Source organism: Lissotriton vulgaris, chromosome 3_1 (assembly GCF_964263255.1).
Source record: "Lissotriton vulgaris chromosome 3_1, aLisVul1.2, whole genome shotgun sequence".
In the NCBI taxonomy this organism is placed as follows: domain Eukaryota; kingdom Metazoa; phylum Chordata; class Amphibia; order Caudata; family Salamandridae; genus Lissotriton; species Lissotriton vulgaris.
The window spans coordinates 784,216,446-784,237,634 of NC_141689.1; the positions used below are offsets into that span (position 1 = coordinate 784,216,446).

The following is a 21,189-nucleotide window of genomic DNA, read 5'->3' on the forward strand; positions in this document are numbered from 1 at the left end:
GGGGGTTGGAGTGGGTGCGGGATGGGGGTCCTTCTGGTATTGTTTTTTGGGTTGCAGGGGTGGGGTGTTTGGGTGGAGGTTGGGTTACCGGGTATGCTCTTCATTACTATTTGTACGTTCTTGCACTTTCAGAAACAGGGTTACCCAATGCATAGAATGCGGGTAGATGGTTTGGCTTGGGGTGGGGGGTTTCTTTGGATTTAGTGGGGTGGAACAGTTGTTGGGATACTGTCAACTCTCTATTTGTCCATCATTTGCCTGATCCTGGTTTCAAGATTGTTGGCTGTGCTAGGAAATTAGGTGGGACTGGGGTGAGGGTTCTTTGGGTCTGTTCGTCACTTTATGGTTACCCTGGTGTTGTTCTTTAGTCCTTATTTTATGCCTTCAGTTGGCTTGTATCACTGTATTGCTCCCCAGGCATATCGCAGCGAAATGGTGCACCACATCGTCCTTTACCCTTATGGTATTGCTTCCCTTCTATTCTCTCTCTCTATGCGCCCTGGCGGAACCCCCCATGATTTAACCCTCTGGTGTTGCAGGATGCCTCCTAGGTCCACAACTTGTGATTGACGTTTTCCCCTCTTTCCATTTGGACTGCTCTTGATCGCCACAGCGCTCCCTATGGCTCACTCCAATGTCTGGCCTCTTGCTCCAAGTCCCATATTACCTGATTAAGGGCAAGATGATCAATACTGTTTGCTGGACCTGGAATATACATGGTCTCAATGACCACTGGAAGGCCAGGCTCAACCACGCACACTTGCAATGGCACAAGGTTGACATCTTTCTCTTACAGGAGACCCACTTGCTGCCTGGGACCTCATCCAGGCTACAATCGCGATACTGGGGTGAATCGCATTCCTCTTTTTACTCCTCTTATTGCCGAGGGTGTCCATTTAGATGCATAGGGGGGATCCCCTGGCAAACTTCTTAGGCACTCACGGATCCTGATGGCTGGTATGTCATTTTACATGGCTCCCTATTGTCCCAACCTCTGACAGTTGCGGCAGTGTACGGCCCAAACTCTGACCATTCCGATCTCTTCACTCATATTTGGGACCTCATTTCTTCCCTTGGCCCGGCGGCCCTTCTCTAGGGGGGTGATTTTAATGTCAACCTTTCTGCAACCTACTTCTTTCACCCTCGTACCACTGCCCTCTATTGGTCCATAGTCGCGGATAACTCACTACATGATGCTTGGCGTCACTTGGGGCCCGAGACCCACGAGGGCACTTGCGTCACTGGAGCTCGGGGTTGCTGGTCACACATTGATTTTTGGATCACCTCGCCGGATGTTCTCACTTGGCTCCCCCCGCTAAATATATGGCATGCACATTTTCGGATCATGCTCTTGTCCAAATCTGTATCCGTCCCCCTCACTCCCCACAGCGCGCTTTAACATGGCGGATCCCTCTGAATGCCTTCTGTGACTCTGTCTTTTGTGACGAGATCCAGACATCGATTACCAACTTTTTTGATCTAAATGTTGGTTCCGTGGACTCCGCGTCCACCTTGCGGCAAGGCTTCAAAACGGTAATACGTGGTGAGTGTATCTCTAAACAAGCCGGAGTTCTTTGGTTCATCCGCTCCACATTGGATAGGCTGGAATCTGAAATTAAGACTTTGGATGCCGCCCAGGCGGCCCACCCCGGGCCTGAGAACCTTGCACGTTTACGGGAAAAGTATACTGAATTTGCAGAAGAGGCTGACAGGGAACTTGTTTTTCTTGGTAGAGAGGCCCAAGCCCTTCGTTTCGGCAATGGTGATCAGCCTGGAAAGACCTTGGCCAACGTCCTGCGTCCTCCCGGTGCTGCGTCATATGTTGCGGCTGTCCAGGAAGGTGGCCCCACTAGGACCACCTCCCCTGGCGAAATCAAGTCTTGCTTTATGGATTACTATTCACAGCTGTATACAGCCGGCTCCCCTCCTTCACAGAGACCTTTGAACAGTATTTTGACACCCTCGAATTAGTGTGGTTGGAGGACTATCATCGTAAATATTTGGATGAGCCTTTCACGAAGGAAGAGATACTCGCTGCCATAAACAGTCTACCTAGTGATAAGGTTGCAGGTCTCGATGGCATCCCAGACTCTTTTTGTAAAGACTTTTGCTACTATGCTGGAGCCACATCTGGCAGCCATGTGTAACGATTCCTTAGACAATGGCCTCTTCCCGCAGTCACTCCGCGAGGCAATGATAGCGTTACTCCTCAAGCATGACAATCCGGCAGACTGCAGCGATTCCTATCACCCCCTTTTTCTTATTAATATTGACAACAACATATTAACTAAGTTATTGGCCTCTTGCCTTCTTCCCAGTACTCCCCTCATTGCTCCCCCTGACCACTCTGGTTTTAATCCTGGCCAGGCCACCTCACACAACCTCAGGACTATTTTTTCGGTTCTTAATCAAATGAATCCTAGCCTTACCGGAGTGGCCGCCCTTTTAGATGCCACCAAGTTGTTCGATACTCTGGAGTGGCCTTTTTTATTTTTCCTTTTGCCGCGTCTCTGATTTAGCAATATGTTCATACGCAAGATATCCCTCCACTATACCTGCACCTCAGCCAGTCTTTGTATCACTGGACAGATATCGGATCCTATATCAATCGAGCGCGGTACTAGGTAGGGATGCCCGCTGTACCCAATGTTCTTCGCCATCGCTATGGAGCCCCTTGCGGCCAGACTCCGGCAACACCACACTCAGAAGGGCATAGGTTCTTCGGCACGCTCCCTCCTGGTCTCCTTGTATGCCATCGACATCACATTGTATGTCCCCCATCCCCAAGACAACCTCTGCCCACTTGCGCAAGAGATAATATGAGTTGGTGGACTATCCGTTTTACAGGTGAATTCGAGCAAATCAGTGTTGTTCCCTCTAACTGATGCCACCAAACCATTTACACCGGATTTTCCCTTTGTTTGGGCCTCAGGCCCCACCAGCTATTTAGGCATTTGGCTAAGTAGTGACTTGGATGACCTTTGGAGGGTCAACTTTGGGCGTATGCGGTGGACAGGCTTGAGTCTAAAATACCCCATTGGAACCAACCTCCATTGTCCCTTTCTGGCTGCATAGCCATTGCGAAGATTGTGGTCCTCCCGAAATTCCTCTATCTCTTTTTAAATATCCCAATTCTTCTCACTGTCCATTTCTTTCGTAAACTTCATTCTTTGATCATCTCTCTTGTCTGGGCTGGCAAACAGCCCAGGATTGCATACAATATCCTCACCCTCCCCATGGCGGTAGGCAGTATGGGCACACCGAATTTCAAGCTTTACACCTTAAGTGCCCAGGCCAGTTTTTTACATTTCTGGATTCACCCCTCCTCTTATAAGCCACATGTGGCGGTTTAGGCCGACATTGCATCTCCCTGGCCGCTGACCACCGCCCTGTTTACCCCGGTGAGTTGCCCGTGTGCTGAGGTGAACACGGTTGAGACATTGCGCTGGGCCTGGTCCGGACTACGCAGCCTCTCCAATCTTCCAATGTTATCAGTGAACACCATGCCGATTATACACCATCCCGCTTGCCCTCCTCTTCCACCAACCGGCATGTCTAAACTGGCCACCAGCTTGGGGCTGACCACACTGGCGGATCTTTATCTTTATACTCCCTTCCGGATCCTTCCGGTCCTATGAACACATTGCTTTTTTACCAGCTACGAGCTATTTGTAGGGAGCTGCATGAAATAATTCCACAGCCCCCCGCCTTCGATGCCCACCCTCGATTTTATATATACATCCCCTCTCCTTGGTGACTAAAATATACGCCCTCACGTTACCGTCCACCTCCATCTCTGCTGAGCGCGCGAGGCTTGGGGTGAGGACTTGAGCATGGATATTGCTCAGGCTGACTGTCTCTATTGCTGCAACCAGACAAAGAAATTATCACCTAATTATCGTTTTCTTATACACTTTAAATATTTGCATAGGTTATACCACACTCCTGCTCTGCTCCACAAACTGGTACTCATACCTAATGATATTTGCATGCGCTGCGCTGCGCCTGCTGCGGATTTAGCTCATCTGGCATAGTTGTGCCCAAGGGTGTCTGAGTTTTGGTTGGCAGTCTGTGCCTCCATTTCTGAGATTGTCTCTGCTCCGGTACATCCGGACCCATCGTTGTGTCTGCTTGGCTTTGTCAAATTTTGCCCTGACTCTTCTCGATGCCTAATTGCCATGCTGCTCGTTCTGGCTAGGCGTAGGGTGGCCATGTGCTGGGGTTGGAGACCGACGCTTGAGTTCTCTCATTGACTCAATGAGGCCTTGAGATGTCAGACCCTTTTATCAGAATTTTGGGACTTACTGTCTGCGCGATCCCGTCCGATAGACATATGGGGCCCCCTGGTGACATACCTCCACTCCTGACCACACCTGAACCACGCTGTCACCCCTGCGCTGCCGGCCGGCACTCCACCCGCGGTAACTACTTCCCACCCCGTCCCTGCCTCCCCCTTTGATAGTGCCTGCCTCTGTCTTTATAGGGTTGACTTCATCTCCTTTAGCATTACGAAATTTGTGGTGCAGTTTCCGTGCTGCGTAGAGATAGGCTTGTATATGATTGTATTATCATTATGTCTATGCTATTCCATTAATGACCTGCTGCATATGATGTTCTGATTTGATACTGAAGTGCAATCTGTATATGTAGAATTTGTCAATAAAGGTTTTTGAAGAAAAAAAAAGAATTTCTCCTCATGCCTCTTTCATCCACCACCAGCCACTCCAAGGCCTGGTTATCTCACTCTTTCAGGTTCATTTTCATCCCTGCTTTCTTTGTCACTTTATTTTTTTTCTTCTTACTCCTTTCCTCCTTTTGAGTTACCCTCTCTCTTACTGGGAGTCAAAGTCTGATGAGGAAATGCTGGTTCCCAAAAAAAAGTGCCTGTGGACCTCACCTGCAACCATCGGCTCACATAAAGCACTGGAACAAACACAGTGCATTCACTTTTTCCTCTAGTTTTTAAGGACCATTTCTCTCAAAATACATATTACCTCCTCGTTAGTCTTCCTCGCCCCCTGAGTTACAAAGTGAGCTTTAGCTCCACAACAGAACCCTCCAAAGCAAAAAGAAACCACCTCCCACCCCCTCCCAACATGGCCGACCAGTCCCACCTGACCTCTATAAGAGGCGGGCCGGCCCAACCAATCAGCCTGTTTTTTTTGTTCTGCACGATTCTCTCCAGAGCACGGTACAGGTAAGATGGGCCGGCGTGAGCTGGCCCTGGGGTGTTAGGGTTGTGGACCTGCTCTAGCGGTCTCTGGTGCCTTATGCCTAAAATAAATCCCCCCCCCCTCTTCCTTCCCCCGGTCCTGTGGGGCCGGTTAGGTGCTGCTGTAGCGTGCCAAGGGTCTACAGGGGGGGGGGGGGGGCGGCCGGGAGGGTGGTGTTGTTGTACATGCCTATGTCTCCCCCGGTCGTTGCTGAGGGGCCCGGGCCTTTGCATGGGCTTGTGGGTCCTGCGCATTCTCCTGTATGTGGTCATGCTGGTGTTTGTCACTCCCCTCCGGGTGTTTCCTGTATTCCTGGGTAATGTTCGAAAAGTGAATGTTTTAATAACTCCAGGAATTGCGCTCTGACTACATGCATGTGCCTCGGTTACGGGGGGGTGTTGCGCAAGGCTTACACCCTCAGGCAGCAGTTGGCGCTGTGGCACTGCCTGCGTGTGTGATTCGACTGCTCCCCGAGTTGGGGTCATGGATATACATGTCCCAGGTTCGAGTCCGATGGGTCTCGCATTTCTAATTTATTTTAGGGGGAGAGGATTTGGCATAGGGGTCAAAGCCAGTCGAAGTCGGAGCTGGGGGGGCCGGGTTTGAGTCTCGGCGTCTCTGGCTCGGCATTCTGTGTAGCGGTGCTGAGCACCGAATACCTCTGTTGCATTGGACTGATTTCTACAGTCACCGTGCTGGAGCCTTGCAGATCAGCGGCGCTTCGCCGGGGCACCGCGCTGTGAGGCCGCTTGTCCGGCGTCTAACCTGAAGGGGGGGGGGGGGCGGACTCGGTCCTACCTTTTATTCGGCGGGTCCTCGGGGGCTCGGCGATCCGGACCGGGTGCTCCCCTCCTGCGAACCTGGGACGCTGGTCGCGGCAGAGTCTCCCATCTACCTCCATTCATGGAGGTGGCTGCCCTACGGGCCGCGGCGGTTTGCCGCGCTTTGATTGGTTCCGGGCGCCTCCCACCTCTCGGGGGCGGGCCCGGAGTATTTGGAACACGCAAACGTGGATACTCGAGTAATTGCGAGTACTGTTCGGCTATGAGTGCCTCCAGGTGCGTTTTCCTTCGTCGGATGGCAGCGCGTCTGTCTCCTTCTCGGAGGTCCGGCATTTCATTATAAAAGTGCTCCGCATTTCGGCTGTTATTTGCCAATGGACCGTGTGCCTTCGGTACACTTCGTGTGGTGCTGATAATGGAACGGACGGTCCTCGCAGGCCAGGGTTCGAATCCTGCCTGTGCGGTGGAGGTATCCCGCGTGGAACTTTCTAACAGTTTTTGGTGCCCGGTAAAGCCGGGCTGTTGACATACTACACGTGGTGAAGGGGTAGTGTTTTATTCCTTCTTCGTACAGCCATAGGGCCTGTGAGGTTGCCTCATTCACAGAGTGCCCGTGCTTATAGGCATGGGGACAGTTCCATTTTTGTCCGTGTTCCCTATTCTGGCGCCCTGGGGGACATGGGGTTCCCGGCTGCCAGGGCTTGTGACTCAGTGGAATGAAGCGTCTACTGCAGGGGCTGGTGTTGACCTCGTGGTCGCAGGCTCAAATTCCGGCGGGCCCACTCGGCCTTTCAGCCATCTGTAGTCAGTGTGATTATTTCCATTACGTTGGGTGACAACTGACATCTGTTAGTGGGCGCCAAGTTTCCCGTAGGGGTGATTGGGCACCTTGCTTGTGCTTGTGTTTTGTTATGAAAGTGCTCGCTTCAGCAGCACATATTCTAACATTGGAACGATACAGAGTAGATTAGCATGGCTCCTGTGCAAGGAGGACACGCAAATTCGTGAAGCGTTCCATATTTCAGCGGCTTTCGTGCTTACGCCTTGTGCCCTTGCGGGGGGGGTTGTGCGCGATTTTCGCATCATGTTGCGCTTCTGTGTCGGCCGGCTTGGCCCCTGCGCAGTTCAGGTGTGGACGGCCCGCCCTTGCATGGGTGGGGTCCTTCGGCGGGTCCGGGCCCGAGTTTCGGCAGTGACCGGTCACATGCTGGTTCGGCCGCTCCCTGTCTCACCCTTAGAGACTGACTTTCGGCCCTCTCACTCCAGGGGGTCCCCTGGGGGGGGTGGGGTGGGGGGGCGGTTGCCTCCGTTGCATACCGTCCTGAGCGGTGGCTGTCCCGGTTCTCGGGCTCTTCGGGCTTGCGGTCCGGTCTTGCGGATTTTCCGCAGGGGAAATGATTCGATCCCCGGCACCGGAGGCTGGTTAGCCCTGCGCCATTTGCTTCTGGGCTTTGGCTTGCTTGATCTTCTCGAAGGCTCCCAGTGCATTGCCTTCGGGCCCGTGCGGGGGGGGGAGCTGTGCTCCTGGCCCGCCTGGTGGATCTTATACGCCGGGTGTGGGTCTTGGGGTTCCCGGTCTGGCCGTGTGCTTCCTCACGGTATCGTTTTTGTCCCCCCCCCATGGGAACAGAGGCTTCACGTCGGGCGGTGTCTCTTAGCCGTCGGCTTCCGGGCCTATGTACGGGGGTCCCTTCGGTCCTCGTCTCGGGCTTGTCCTCCTTCGGGGGGGCGTGTGCCTGGTCCCGGTACTTCCCTCTGGTTCTTTCAGGGGGGGGGGGGGGGCGTCCTTTGGCGCCGGGTCGTTTGGAGGTAGTTGGGTTCTCCTGCGGCCGCTCAGCACCTCGTGCTTCGAGGGTTGCTGACTGTATTTCTGGCCGGCCGTTGTTTTTCTGTGCTCGCTTCTGCAGCACATTTCCTGAAATTGGAGGAGTTGACTGGCTTGGCCCCTGCACGTTTTCGGGTGGCGTTCCATTGGCCGGTGCTTAGGTCCCCGGGTCGTGGTCGGGTTGGGCGCCCTGGTGGGGTTGTCACCGGTCCTGGCCCTTCGGGCTGTCTTCCCCCGGGGTCCGACGGGGTCGGAGGACAGAGCTCTACCTGTAAACACACCATGTGAAGCATTGGTGGTTCAGTGGTGGGCTTCACGCCTGCCCCGCGGGAGGCCCGGGTTCGATTCCCGGCCAACGCATGGCGGCATCTGACCTTCGTCGCCTGGTCTCGCCCTGCCCCGGTGGTGTTTCGACGCCTGGGGCCTCGGCTCGATCTGCCTCCGAGGTCTCTGTTCACGGAGGGGGGCTCGGCCCTCCGGACCGGGTTCTACTCCTCCTTCCGGGTCCTTAGTGCCCGTCTTTCGCGTGGCCTTTTGGTCTGCTGGATCTCCCCCGTGCCCTCTGCGATCGCGGTTCCTCGGCAGGTGGCGCTTGGGCAGGGCCGGGGTGCTCATGGACGCCCGGCGGCGCATGGCCTTGTTTGGAACGTTGCAGTGGGGGCGTTCCTGTTTTTGGTTCCCGGCGGGGTCCCCCGCCCCGGGTTCCCTCTCCGTTGACCGGGCTGGCGATTCGAGCCTCCTGGCCGATCCCGGATCTTCCCGGGCGGTGGTTGGGTCCCCCGCTCTCGGCGTCGGTGTTGAGCCGGCTCTTGTCGGCTGGCCTGCCTCCTTGTGCAGGCCTGGGTCTGGAGCGGAGGACGCTGCTGGCTCGGGGGTTGTGGCTTTGCTGCTGGGCTCCCGCAGGCATTCCAGTGCTCGCTTCGGCAGCACGTATACATATTTGGATAGATACAGAGTAGATTGGCACGGCTCCTGCACAAGGTGGACCCGCAGGATTTGTGGTGCGTTCCATGTTAGTGGAGACGTGTAGCTCAGGGGTTGGAGGCGGCAGTCCCGGTAGCTGAGAGTGGTCCTGGACCTGAGTTCGATTCCCCGCCTAACGGTGGGTCTTGGGCTTCAATGCTTCCATGAACTCGAGAAGTCTCATGCCGGTGCCTACTCGTCTCACGGGCTCACACTCTGCATCTCTGGGCGGATGCTTGCTTGTTCTCCACTTGGGCCCCTTGTGCCGGGATGCCTGACTCTCACCTTGTATCCTGCAGCCTACGGTCGTACCATCCTGAAGGCGCCTGTTCTCGTCCGATCTCAGTAGTTAAGCTGGGTCGGGCCTGGTTGGTTCCTGGAGGGGAGATCTCGCAAGGGAATACCTGGTCGGGTTCCCGAGGCACGTGCCTTGTTGCCTTTTGGGCGATACGTGCGCCAGGCACATCGCAATACACTTGCATACTCCCTCTCTCGTTCTACGAGCTCTTCGGGGCCCGCCCTTTTGGGACCCGGCCCTCGGTGGCGGTTCCTAGCCTGTCAGGTTTCCCTGGTGGCGATGGTGTCTGCCGGGCGGATGGGCGTGCGGGGGTCGTTCCTCCGCTCCCCGCCCTACTTGCGGGTTTTGCCGGACGGGGTTGCCCCTCCGGCGTGTCCCCCGTGTCCTTCCCGGGGTCCTTTCCCGGGGGCCTCGAACTCGGGTGGTGTCTTCCCGCTTTTTCCGACCTGCGGGGTTCCTCCCTTGTCCGGGCGGGTTGTTCGGCGTGCTGTTTGGGCTTCTCTTAGCCGCACGTTTTTCCTTTCCCGGTGGGATGACCTGTGTTATGCCCTTTGGGGGGTAACCGGGTCTGGTGGCTCAGTGGACTAACTGCACTGCAGGGGACTGTGTTTGACCTCAAGGTCTTAGGTACAAATCCCACTGTCCACTCAGCCATAACACCCGTTTCGTTCGGGCCACTTGCCCTCGTTCCCCCATGGTTCGCGGGCTTACACAGGCTTCCCTACGCTTCGCTGGGTTTGGTGGATCCGGCGGGGGCCCAGGGTCGGTCTGCGAGGTGTGGCTCTGTTCCCTGGGCCCCCTTAGTGGGTGTCTCCTCTGTGGAGTTTGGTCTGACTTCGGCGTGGTCATCACCCGCCTGGTACGTGGGTCTCTAGCGGTCCCGGGGGGGACTTCGCTGGGGCCGTTCGGAGTGCTGGAGCTGCGACTCCTGGTTGGCCTCCTTTTCCTGGAGGTCTTGATTTCAGGTTTCCTGTGGGCCCTGTTTTCCTTTCAGTTGTTTGCATCAACCTTGGGTTGGTTTCTCTGCATCACCATGTGGTGTTGTGGTTCTGGTGGTCAATGAAGCCTTGTTGGTTTGGGTATTGGCTCACTTTGTAACTCAGGGGGCGAGGAAGACTAACGAGGAGGTAATGCCCCGGTTACTTACCGGTAATCTTCATTACTCCGAGTATAGTCTTCCTCGCCACATGAGTTCCCTCCCCCCCTCCCTGTCTGGCTATCGGCTTCATTGTTTGCTTGGTAGATCAGGCTGATTGGTTGGGCCGGCCCGCCTCTTATAGAGGTCAGGTGGGACTGGTCGGCCATGTTGGGAGGGGGTGGGAGGTGGTTTCTTTTTGCTTTGGAGGGTTCTGTTGTGGAGCTAAAGCTCACTTTGTAACTCATGTGGCGAGGAAGACTATACTCGGAGTAATGAAGATTACCGGTAAGTAACCGGGGCATTACCAAGAAGTTTTGTGATACCGCACTAGAGGCTACTGTGCGCCTTGCAAATGCCATATAACACGTGCAGCTTAGGCAGCCTCCCACCTGTCTTTTTCTATTAATTTCTTCAGTAAGAACTTTAGAATATCTGTACAAATATGACTAATCTGGATAGTCAGTTGCCGAATTACTCTTGTATTATTGCTTGTTTCACTTAATTTCTCCAAATTTGGCTTTTCTTTGGCTCCCATTACCTCCATTTTATCTGCCAAAAAAAGGCTAAAGAAGCAAAACGGAATTTAATTCCATCCACATACCAAAAAATAACTGTACTGGCACAAAGTCCCACAGTTTGATATATTATTGGCCAGGTTTCCGGAAAGAAAACAATTGCCCACTTCCAACGGGGTGAAGTGATTTGCACCGAATCACGCAGGGAAAGAAGTTGTTTGCAGTCTCTGCAACCTGTCCTTTTCAAGTCCGCGCTTGAACTGCGCCTGCTCCCTGAAATGAACCTGAAACAATCTCTTTTGTTTTTGCCTGTTACGCACTTTGTCATAACCCCGTGTCACGAGCTATATGACAAGATATTTTCAGTCGCTGCCTGCGCCAAAAGTGCAATATGTGTAATTGTTAAAATCAAATCACCCTGACAAGTTGGGGTCATGGCAGTTCACATCCAAAAGCGCGCGCATCCCTTAGGGGAGTGGGACATTATTAATATGTTGCAGACAGTAACCCGCCAGTGATAGCATCGCTCTCGCTGATGAAATGAAAGGGGTATTCCACTGGGTGCTGCGAAATATATTGTGTGTCTTGCACATAGCTGGTTGGGGATGTGCTGCCAGCTTCTTCACGGTTTGAGCTCCTGATTGAAGCACCAGCTGCGTTCCGGGCCCTGAAAGAGACCTTGAGATCTGCAAAGCCCGGCTCGGCATTCAGAGCTGACAAAACAAAACTGACAAGGAAAGCGATTGCTATTCTTTTTGAGTGTTCATCATAGGAAATGTCATTGAAAGAGGAAGAAAGAAGGGGAGATGAACAAAACAGAAGAACAACAAAGCCATTAGTGTTGGGCTGAATGGATTTCAGCCCGTCCGTGACACCGCTCGTGGGACACAGCAACCTCTGGTGCATGTTTCTTTAGTTCAGTACAATTAAGCATATGCTACATGTGTCTATTTACATAGTCGACGTGTGTGAGCGACTGTGTTCATGTGTGTTTCGTAATTTCTCTCCCCCCCCCCTTCTTGCTCTCACACAAACATACAAACATTGCACATCTTTAAGCACAATCCACGCGCTCGTTGCTACAAAAGCAATTAGAAAAAATAAGATAACAATTAGTTTTTATATTTAACGTTTTTCCCCACAGCTTTAAAGAGGGCAGTCCTGTCAGAATGGACATTGCTATTATTATTACCAGTGACATTTGCCTTTTCCACTCCTGTCACATGTAATTCAAGTCAAGACTCATGTTTATTTTGTATTAAAAATGTTGACGGGAAAGCAGATTTTCTAACGTTAACTGTAGGATACAATACATGCATTGAGATAAACAACAGAGCTGTTTGTTGGAATATATGAAGAGACTGTGGTATACTATGGCTTCACCAAATTATTCCAAATAAGACGATATCTCCTTTTCAGCCAAGGACATACAACTATGCCCCCCCCCCCCTCTCTTTCTTCTTTCGCTTCTTTTCTCCTCTCTTCCTCGGAGAACACGAAGGCGAAGCGTACCACATTTTGTACTGTATATAAGAATGCCAAATGTATATTCTACTTTTTTATATTTTAATAAAACGTTTTAAATAAAAAAAAGCAAACTAAATTTCACATTCTAAATTCATTTGAGAAAAAAACCATGGCAAATGATTTTTCATATTTACATACAAAGAATGAAACAGATTCATCTATTCACTATACAGAAGTTTATTAAACAATTTGCTGTCACAACCTAAAGCATCTCAGATTTATCTGATTTTTAGCTCGTCTATATCTGATAGACGAAAACTGAATTACTATGGGAACAATACTTAAATTCCTTTAGCCTTGTCACCTTACGGGATACATTATGGATAAGAATTCATAAGTCATCACATACTGCTAGCGCAACCCAAACTTTGTCTTTTGTATTTCTACTAGATTAATGATCACCCCTAAGATATTAGTCACAATAGACTTTTTAATTTCTTTTTATTTACAACGCACACAAATCTACCCGAGAGGGGTTTCTCGACGCAGCCCAGCATCCCATACAGAGTCTCAGCTAACTTGGCTGCAAACACATCTGCATTAAGACATTTTCTAAATTGGGAATGATCTGTGGAATGATGTAGGTAGAACGGAAGCCTATTCCAGTACAGAGTGGCCAGACAGGAAAAAGACATCAAAAGACCTGCCTCCTGAATGAGACTTTCTTATTCGAGGACCCATACGCAGGGCTTTATAACTGGATCTCAAAGATCTGTCTGGCCGATAGGGGCAAAGCTTGCCAGACAGGTAATTTGAGCCTTTGCCATTCAAAGATATATGTGTCAGACAACAAATGTTATAAGCGATTCTTTTATGAATTGGCAACCAATGAGGAGAATGCAAAAGAGGAGAATAAGGCATTCTGGGTGGAACTGGAAGGTTAAATATGAGACGAGCTGCAGTGTTGTGGACAACTTGTAGTTTCTGAATCGTTGTCTCATTGATGGAAGTAATAAGGCATTCCAAGAATCTAGACAGCTGATGTCTGGAGTCTGAATCAAAGTCTTCCTCATAGAATGATGAAGAAAAGGGAAAGCCCTCCATAAAAGGCTCTTTCAAAGTAATTGCCTTATCTAGTTGAATCCCCACATTCATTTTTTACCACTAACTTAGATTCTGTGCAACATGGTATTTGTTGGACTTGTGAACAAGGCTTTGCAGATCTAAAAGATATGCTGTTTATATGCCCATCTGATCTTGATTTTTGGATGAAGTTATTGAATCAAATAAATTAAATCTACCATTGTAAGTCCCATTTCACTTAAAAATATATTTTACGTAGCTTTTCAAATGATTGGACATTCTGCTCTTTTGACTTGCATATTTTAGGTCTACTTTTAGCAGCTGCTATTCTGAAAATTTCGAATAACTGGAAAAATGCTACACCTATTTCTTTTACAGCATGGTGGTACAGCTTTTGTTCTAACCATTGGATTGATACAACAAATCTAACACAGTTGTCACTTGCTTTTGAGAGATAATCTCTATGGTCTTCAATAACATCTTTTCCTCAGTAATATTTGCAGACTGAGGAAAGATTTGTTGTAGAAGTTCCCAAGCCTACATACAGAAAAAAAATATTCTTTTGATACACAACTATATAATATTAATATTGTCATTGAAATAATGCCTATATTTGATTTTTTACACATTGTCAACTAGTAGTGTGTCATTCTTAGAGTGTTATCATAACCACCAACATTTATTACTATAGATGATGATATTAATCAATCAATATTCTTTATTCAATCACTAAAAAGCACATCATAAACGATACAATTACATATTGATACACCATAAATACAATACAAAAGATCAAATCATCAGCAGAGTAAATATATGTTATCAATTATAATATCAGACGTCCCTTTCAAAAATCATTAAATAACGCAATCGGACTCCATATTTTAAGAAGGAGCGCACAGCTAGATATACATCAAGGCAATCTAACTGTTACAAATAAAGCAGTGCCACACTTCACCTATTAAATTTGGGCTTAATATAAGAGGCAATAATAATGCGGTGTGAAGGAAAGATAACATTTGCAAAAGAAAACAAAGGGCCACAGAGTCTGGGTACACACCTTGTGACATTGGCAAATACATAGAGTAGAGGAGGGAAATTGACCTTCTGGGAAACGTGTTCTGATGGAGCCCAGTCTGAACCGAGACAACCAGGTATGCTCCTAGGATGCCAGGACCAAGTAAAATGAAAGTGCTATCAGCGTGGTTTGCACAAGGCAGTATTCCCTAATGGAGGGCTTCAGTAATTCTCTGCCCTCCCTTTGGACCCTTCTATCTGATTAAAAATGATTCTAGATCTACCCTTAGTCCTTCTTGCATATGTTGGTGGGACTCACAAAAAATAGAAGGGCTACCAAGAGCAGCAATTGTGTCCCTGACATATTTAACCTAGCAAATGCTATTCCGATAAGAGCAAGAAAGCAATCTAAAAAGTATCTCCCTGTTTGGGCTAGCCTGCTCATTAGACCAAATTAAGCACCACAGCAAGAGGGGGCAAGCTTGATCAAATCCTCATCATAGTCCATACCAAGTTCTTGGTGGTCAGCAAAATGTGAAGTTGTCAAAAGAATCCCCAATTTGCACTGGCAAACTCTATTTTCTTCTGATTAAATACAACTCACATCCCTGTAAACCCATTCCCCCACTTCAGAAGAATACATGGGAATACATTTTCTTTTATAGATCTCAATTAGAGGCTGTAATGGCTTTTCCCTATAGAGGCAATAAGGGAGAAGATCATACTAACTGATTGTAAAAATACATTGGGGAATATTATCAATGCTGGCGATATGCTATTTTTGCCGGTTTAGCAGCCGTTTTCGTCCGTTAAGCAGCGATAATACTATCGCCCAATTAGCAAGCTGTTGCTAACTGATGTTAGTGAGACCTTTGAGGCAATAGCTAGCGTTTTGGGGGGGAAACGTCGTTTACGACGCAACTTTTCGCTCGCAGTGCTATTACAACGCAGACTTTAAAACGCATTCCATTTCAACGCATTACACTGGGGGGGCGCTCTAGGATAGGGAATTGTTTTTATTTACTATCCTAGTGTCCACGGGCACTGGTGTTGGAATAGTAAATTAAAATTTTCACTACCCAACACCCCTTAGTGTAATGCGTTGTCATGGAATGCATTTTAAAACTTGCGTTGTTACAGCATGCGTGCTAAAAGCATGCGTTGTAACAACGTACATCCGTTTTGGGGCCCGCTTTGCATGTTAGCGATAATTATCGCTAATGACATGCAAAGTGGGCGTTCCCAGCCCATTAGCGACTGTAAGCAGTTGCTAACGTCGCTAACGCCTATTAGCAAGGCAGGCTTAGCGATGGCAATATTCGTGCTAAGCGCGAATATCGCCAAAAACTAACACCTGCCCAGACCAGTTCTTAGCCATGTTATCCAATGGGAGGTGGATAACATGGCTAAGAGCATTTAGTCACTAATGCATGAATATCGCTGTGTTCTCAGCGATATTCACGCTATCGCCGGAAAAATTATCGCTTTGGAGATAAACGTAGCTAGTAGCACGTTATCTCAGCGATAATTTCCTGAGATGCTTAGAGATATAAAAATCGCTGCTAAGCCTAGTTAGCGATAAATATCGCTAATCATTGGTAATATGCCCCATTTTTCCTATTAGCAACACATGGTACCCATGTGCAAGAACTATCGAACATCAAACCAAGATATGGGAACTGACTCACTTTCTCAATAAACCTATCATTGACTCTCATTCAATGAGGTTTTGTGTTTTGGAGGCAACAGACCATATTAAAAGTTTTAGACAAATTAGTTTCCATTTGTAGCTGTGTCATCAAAGAAACAAAAGTGCCAAGCAGCGGGTTAAGGCCATTGGCCATACTGGTGAGCAACTATGCATCATCTGCATACAGAAGCGCTGGAATGGGTTTTTTGTTTACCACTGCTACATCTAATCAAAGGTTCACAAGGACGGATTCAAGGCCCTCTACATAGTGCAAAAGCAAGATAGGTGTCAGCACACAACCCTGTTGAACATTCCCCTTTCCTGAAAGGTGTGCAATACACTCCCCTCCGTCCCCGAATCTCACAGAGGCAATCTCTCAGGAAGTTTCACCAAGCTCCATTCAATACACACTATGGTTAAAATATCCCAGAATTTTGATTTATTTAGACAATCAAAAACACTGAACAGGGCCATTAATGCTAGATGGATGGAGCTGTGTTTATCAAACATGCATTACCTCACTAAAAGGTGCAAGTTTAAACATTGATCTATTCTTCCAAGCACTTTCCTCAACCCACATTGGAAATGTGATTATTTTCCACGGATAAGAGAAGCAGTTAACCAAGAATAATTTTACATTAGCCTTAATCATAGAATCAAGAAGGGAAATTAGGCAGTAGTATTTTGGATCCTGCACATTTCCCTTTCTACAAACTGGCACATTTATGGATGAGCACCAAGAGGTTGGTATGTGTTGGACTTGGCCCTTTTTGAAAGGTCATCCCTGAACTTTTTGCCTTCCTCCTAGCCTTTTTCTGACATGGTGTTGGTGGTTCTAGGACTCTGGGCACTTTAGCACTGCTGTCCAGTGTAAAGTGTGTGTGCTTCCTGTGGTAAACATGGTAAGATTGGTCTACACCGCTTTGGTGTATTTAATTTACCTATCAGTCCCCAGTAATGTGGTATCTCATATACCCGGGGCCGGTAAAATAAATGCTACTGGTGGGCTAGCAGCGTTGATTGTGCCACCCACCAAAGTAGCCTTTCAAACCTGTCTCAGGCCTCTGCCATTGCAGTGGCTGTGCATGCAGTGTTATTGCCGTTGTGAGGCTTACCCCTGAAGTGTGTACCACATCAGTGACCCCACTTTTACTGCATGTCAGTCACCCCTAAGGTAGGCCCTAGCTAGCCCTATGGGCAGGGTGCATTGTAGGTAAAAGGTAGGACATGTACCTTAAGTGCGTGACATGTCCTAGTAGTGACAAACAGCCAGTTTGGTTTCTCACTGCTGTGAGGCTGCCCTCTCATTGGAATGCATTGTAGATTCCCTGATCAGTGTTTCAGTGGTAATTCCTGATATGAGATGAGCAGCGTGGTCAAGTTTGGTATGTTTGGAATAGTAATAATAAATGCTGCGCAATGGTGCGCGCAGTTTTATTATCACTATCTTAGAAATGGCACTTTTAGAAATTGGAATTTCTGTGTGCTATGTGTATGCCTGCTTGATATGTATTGCATGTCTGGCTCTGGAGTAACAGAAGCTGGTGAGATGTGTGCGGCTCCAGGGAGGACAGGGTGAGTCAGCTCTAGGCTGAATAGGAGATCTGCTCTGACCCTGAATAGGTGTGGGCCTGCCTAGGTGAATGCTTGCTCCGCCTCCTGTGGTGTGTCTGAAGACTGAGCCCCCACCTGACAAAAGGAAGAGGAGCCCTGTAAACAAAGTGCTCCAATACCCCCAGAACCAGTTGATTCTGGTTCCCCCAAGCCCTGTGCAACCACAGACAAAGGAAAATGTTATATATATATATATATATACTGGGGCGGTGACCCCATGTGTTTTGCTTCCTTATGCTGGGATGATTGCTGCTGGGCCCCAGGAGGAACCGCCAAGAGGGACTGCCTCGCTGCTGAAGGGCCCTGTGAGGTGGCCTACCTGGCCAAGCCTTGTGCCCGTGGAGCTTTGGAGTTCCTTGCTTCTAGTGCCTCGAGAGTGCTGCACTACTCTTTGTGATTCCCCTAGGCCAGGAGAGACTTTGATGGCCTGCAATGCTGGGCTGCAACATCTTCTGGAGGGAATACCGACGTTGGAATTCCCCCGCATTGCGAGAGAAAATGGGAGCCCCCCTGCATTTGCATGCTGGTGGGTACTTTGGCAGCAGAGCGGGAGCCCACCCCGCATTGCTGCTGCTTATAGGTGCAGGAGCCCACCCCACATTGATGGTTAAATTAAAGGCGGGAGCCTACCCGCTCTTTAGTGAGGAGAGAGAGCCACCGCCACTGCAACGTGACCCAGAAACCAGGTAAAGTGCCGCCTGGTTGTGGGCGGAGCCTCACATAACCATGAAGAAGACCCAGCGCGCCAAAGCCTAGAGACACCACCGCCGAGCCTGAAGTCCAGACGGGAGCCTACCCCGCATTGGTGAATGCTTGAGGAAACCGGAGACTTCGCTCCAGGCCAATGTCAGGTGAAGAAGGTGGTGCGGCTGCCAGAGAAGCCCGGAGAGGTCTACAGAGGCCCCGGTGAGTGGGGGCCAGTCAGGTGCACGGTTGGTGCCGTGTGAAGTGCACTGGGAGGAGCCCAATGAATGGAGCTCCCTGAGGCACTATTAGTGCCAGTGCTGGCTTCTTTTTGGGGCAATTTCGGTTTCCTAGGTCCCGGAGTGGGACCGGAGAGGCACAGTGGTGCCAGTGCTTGGCTGCCGATTTCTTCACAGCTGACTCGCACGTTGGCAGGCAGCTGTAACGCTGGGCAATTTTGTCTTTAGAGTCCCAGTGGGGGCTCAGGAGGCACTGCGATGCCAAAGGTGATTCCCAGCTGCACTGCAAGAGTGTGGGCAGCTTCAACGTGGGGCATTTTCTTTACTGATGAGGAAAGGGTGAGTTGCACCCCACTGCCCCAGTGCACCACCCTCATTACTAGTTCTAGCCTGGTGGGCCTGCACCCGGCTGCAAGTGGCAGCTTAGCACCCTGACTTTTGGGACAAAGAGCATTTGAGCCCCACAGAAGGCCAGTTTACCAGGGGTTAGTGTTGGTAGGGTGCAAGGCCTACAGAGGTTGCATAATGTTTTTATGCTTATTATGATTGTGCATGATGTGTTTTATGCCTAATATGATGCAGACATAATGTGTTTATGTTGCTAATGCTAATGCTGAGTACAGTATTTGGCCAGTAGTTACTGGTAGTGTTTTAATTTTGCTACTTGTGCTTGTGATGGTTCTGACAGTGGCCCGATTGGCCCTGTTGTGTATATAACCCCCTGTAAATTATGACCAGGTTCCAGTTGGCACAGTGTATATTGTGTGATTATGATAATAATGTGTTTTGGATTATATAAAGGCTATTTTTATATAACCTTGTGTGGAGTTCCTTTTGTGGTGTGCCTAGTGTGTTGCTGCGGTGTATGTGTGTTGTGCAAACGCTTTACACATTGGCACTGGGATAAGCCTGACTGCTTGTGCCAATTTACGAAGGGGGTGAGCAGGGCGTTGTCTTCTGCGTGGAACTCCCTTGCCCTGACTAGGGTGGTGGTTTCTGTCTGGTTTTGGTGCATGCCCTAGCCAACCAGAAATTCTATTTCTAACAGTATGTCAACCTTACATGACAAGTCAATAACATCTGTGACCGGGCCCAGAAGCCCAAGGTTTTCTTATATAGATCCATGGGGATCCCATTGAGCCCGGGGGCTTTTTAGAAGGGCTGTTGAGGATGGCTTCAATCACCTCCCCAAAGCAGAATGAAATATCTAGTGGCCGACAGGACAATCATCATTTTCTCTGTCCTGGTTACAATCATTGATGCAATAACTTTTACCGAAGTGATACATCTAATCTTCAGGGCCAATATGCACGCAAAATTGTTAGGAGTACCACATGAAGGAAGGCCAGCATGTACTGCCTTGCAAAAGTCTTGGGAATCTTTAGCTTGACAGGCATGCATCAATTTCTTCCATTTTTCAAACTTCAGGCCAGACTTTCTCTTTTTTAGCGACCGCGTGTATTCCTTCCTGCACGCTCTCATTGCTTCTTTAGCTCTTGTGCTGCACTTTAGATCCCTTCTAAAATTATTATCATCTTCTCTACATCCCTGGTCAAACCACAACTTGTTATGAACAACCTATTACCTATAGGCCTGTTGAGTAAGGCCCTAATATTGGAATTTAGCTCCCGAAAGCTACCCTAAACTACAAAAGTGCCATTTTCCTCTGAAAGATAAGAATTAATCAGACCCTTGCAACCAGCCATGGTTTTATGCAGGATTAGCGAAATGTTTACCGAGATCCAAAGTAGTCTGCACCCACCGTCTTTCGTAGAAATGGGCTGATTGTGGTCAGCTACAGGCTTCAACCCTTTCATGGGGATTCATATCTCAATCGTTATGGGGTTATGATATTATTATTCAAATAATTGTTTGTTTGCTCTGAATGCTATTCTTTCAACCTCTTTTATTCTCCTTGTTTCACTCTTCCTCTCCATTGTTCTTTTCTTTTCTTCTCCTGCTCTTCCCACATTAATACATAATATGTAACACCTTTTAAATGTTATCCCATTATTGAAGGATGTAATTTTTTCAATACATCTTAAGCTAATATTTCCTTTCTCAAATTTCTCAAATTTGTTAATGTACTTATCTTATTATCGTTTGTCTGTACTCTGTATTTAAATTGTAATACATTTAAAAAAAGATTTGTGTTTATTTAAAACAATTTTGATGTTGTTTTTTGTGTTCATGCATATACTCTAATGAATTATTCAAATACAGTGTAACATCAGTTACAAGATAACTTACACCAACTTGCGCTGGATGGAGCTTTACACTAAGGAATAGTATGATTTCGTATTTCAACACCTTCTCTACTGTTACACACACTGGAGCTGGAATAGTAAATCATACTATTCCTTAGTCCAGCGCCTCTAGCGCAAGTCGTTGTAACGACTTGTGTTGTGATAACCGCGATGTAACATACCGCCATCATTATTATCGGATTTAATGTCACATATTCAGTAAAATGTATGCCTCAACCTTAAAGCTCCAGTGCTCTCAGAGCCACCTATCATCCCTAAGATCATCAACACCAGCAATCTGGACCGGCAAACCTATAATCAACCAATAAAGGTCCCATATGAAAGAATCTAATTTAGTGCATGGAAAAAACATGTGGATGATCTCAGCCTGCTCTGCCCCACACAGATGGCAGTT

General features: G+C 48.7%; 2 non-coding genes across 2 annotated transcripts; both read left to right on the top strand.

Moving 5' to 3' along the window:
* Positions 1-6,912: 6,912 nt before the first annotated feature.
* LOC147727030 (U6 spliceosomal RNA) lies at positions 6,913-7,019 on the top strand. Its single transcript, XR_015309658.1, has one exon. It is a non-coding gene; the product is annotated as a U6 spliceosomal RNA (small nuclear RNA).
* Positions 7,020-8,731: 1,712 nt separating this feature from the next.
* On the top strand, positions 8,732-8,838 carry LOC147727031 (U6 spliceosomal RNA). The gene has a single exon (XR_015309692.1). It is a non-coding gene; the product is annotated as a U6 spliceosomal RNA (small nuclear RNA).
* The last annotated feature ends 12,351 nt before the right edge of the window (positions 8,839-21,189 follow it).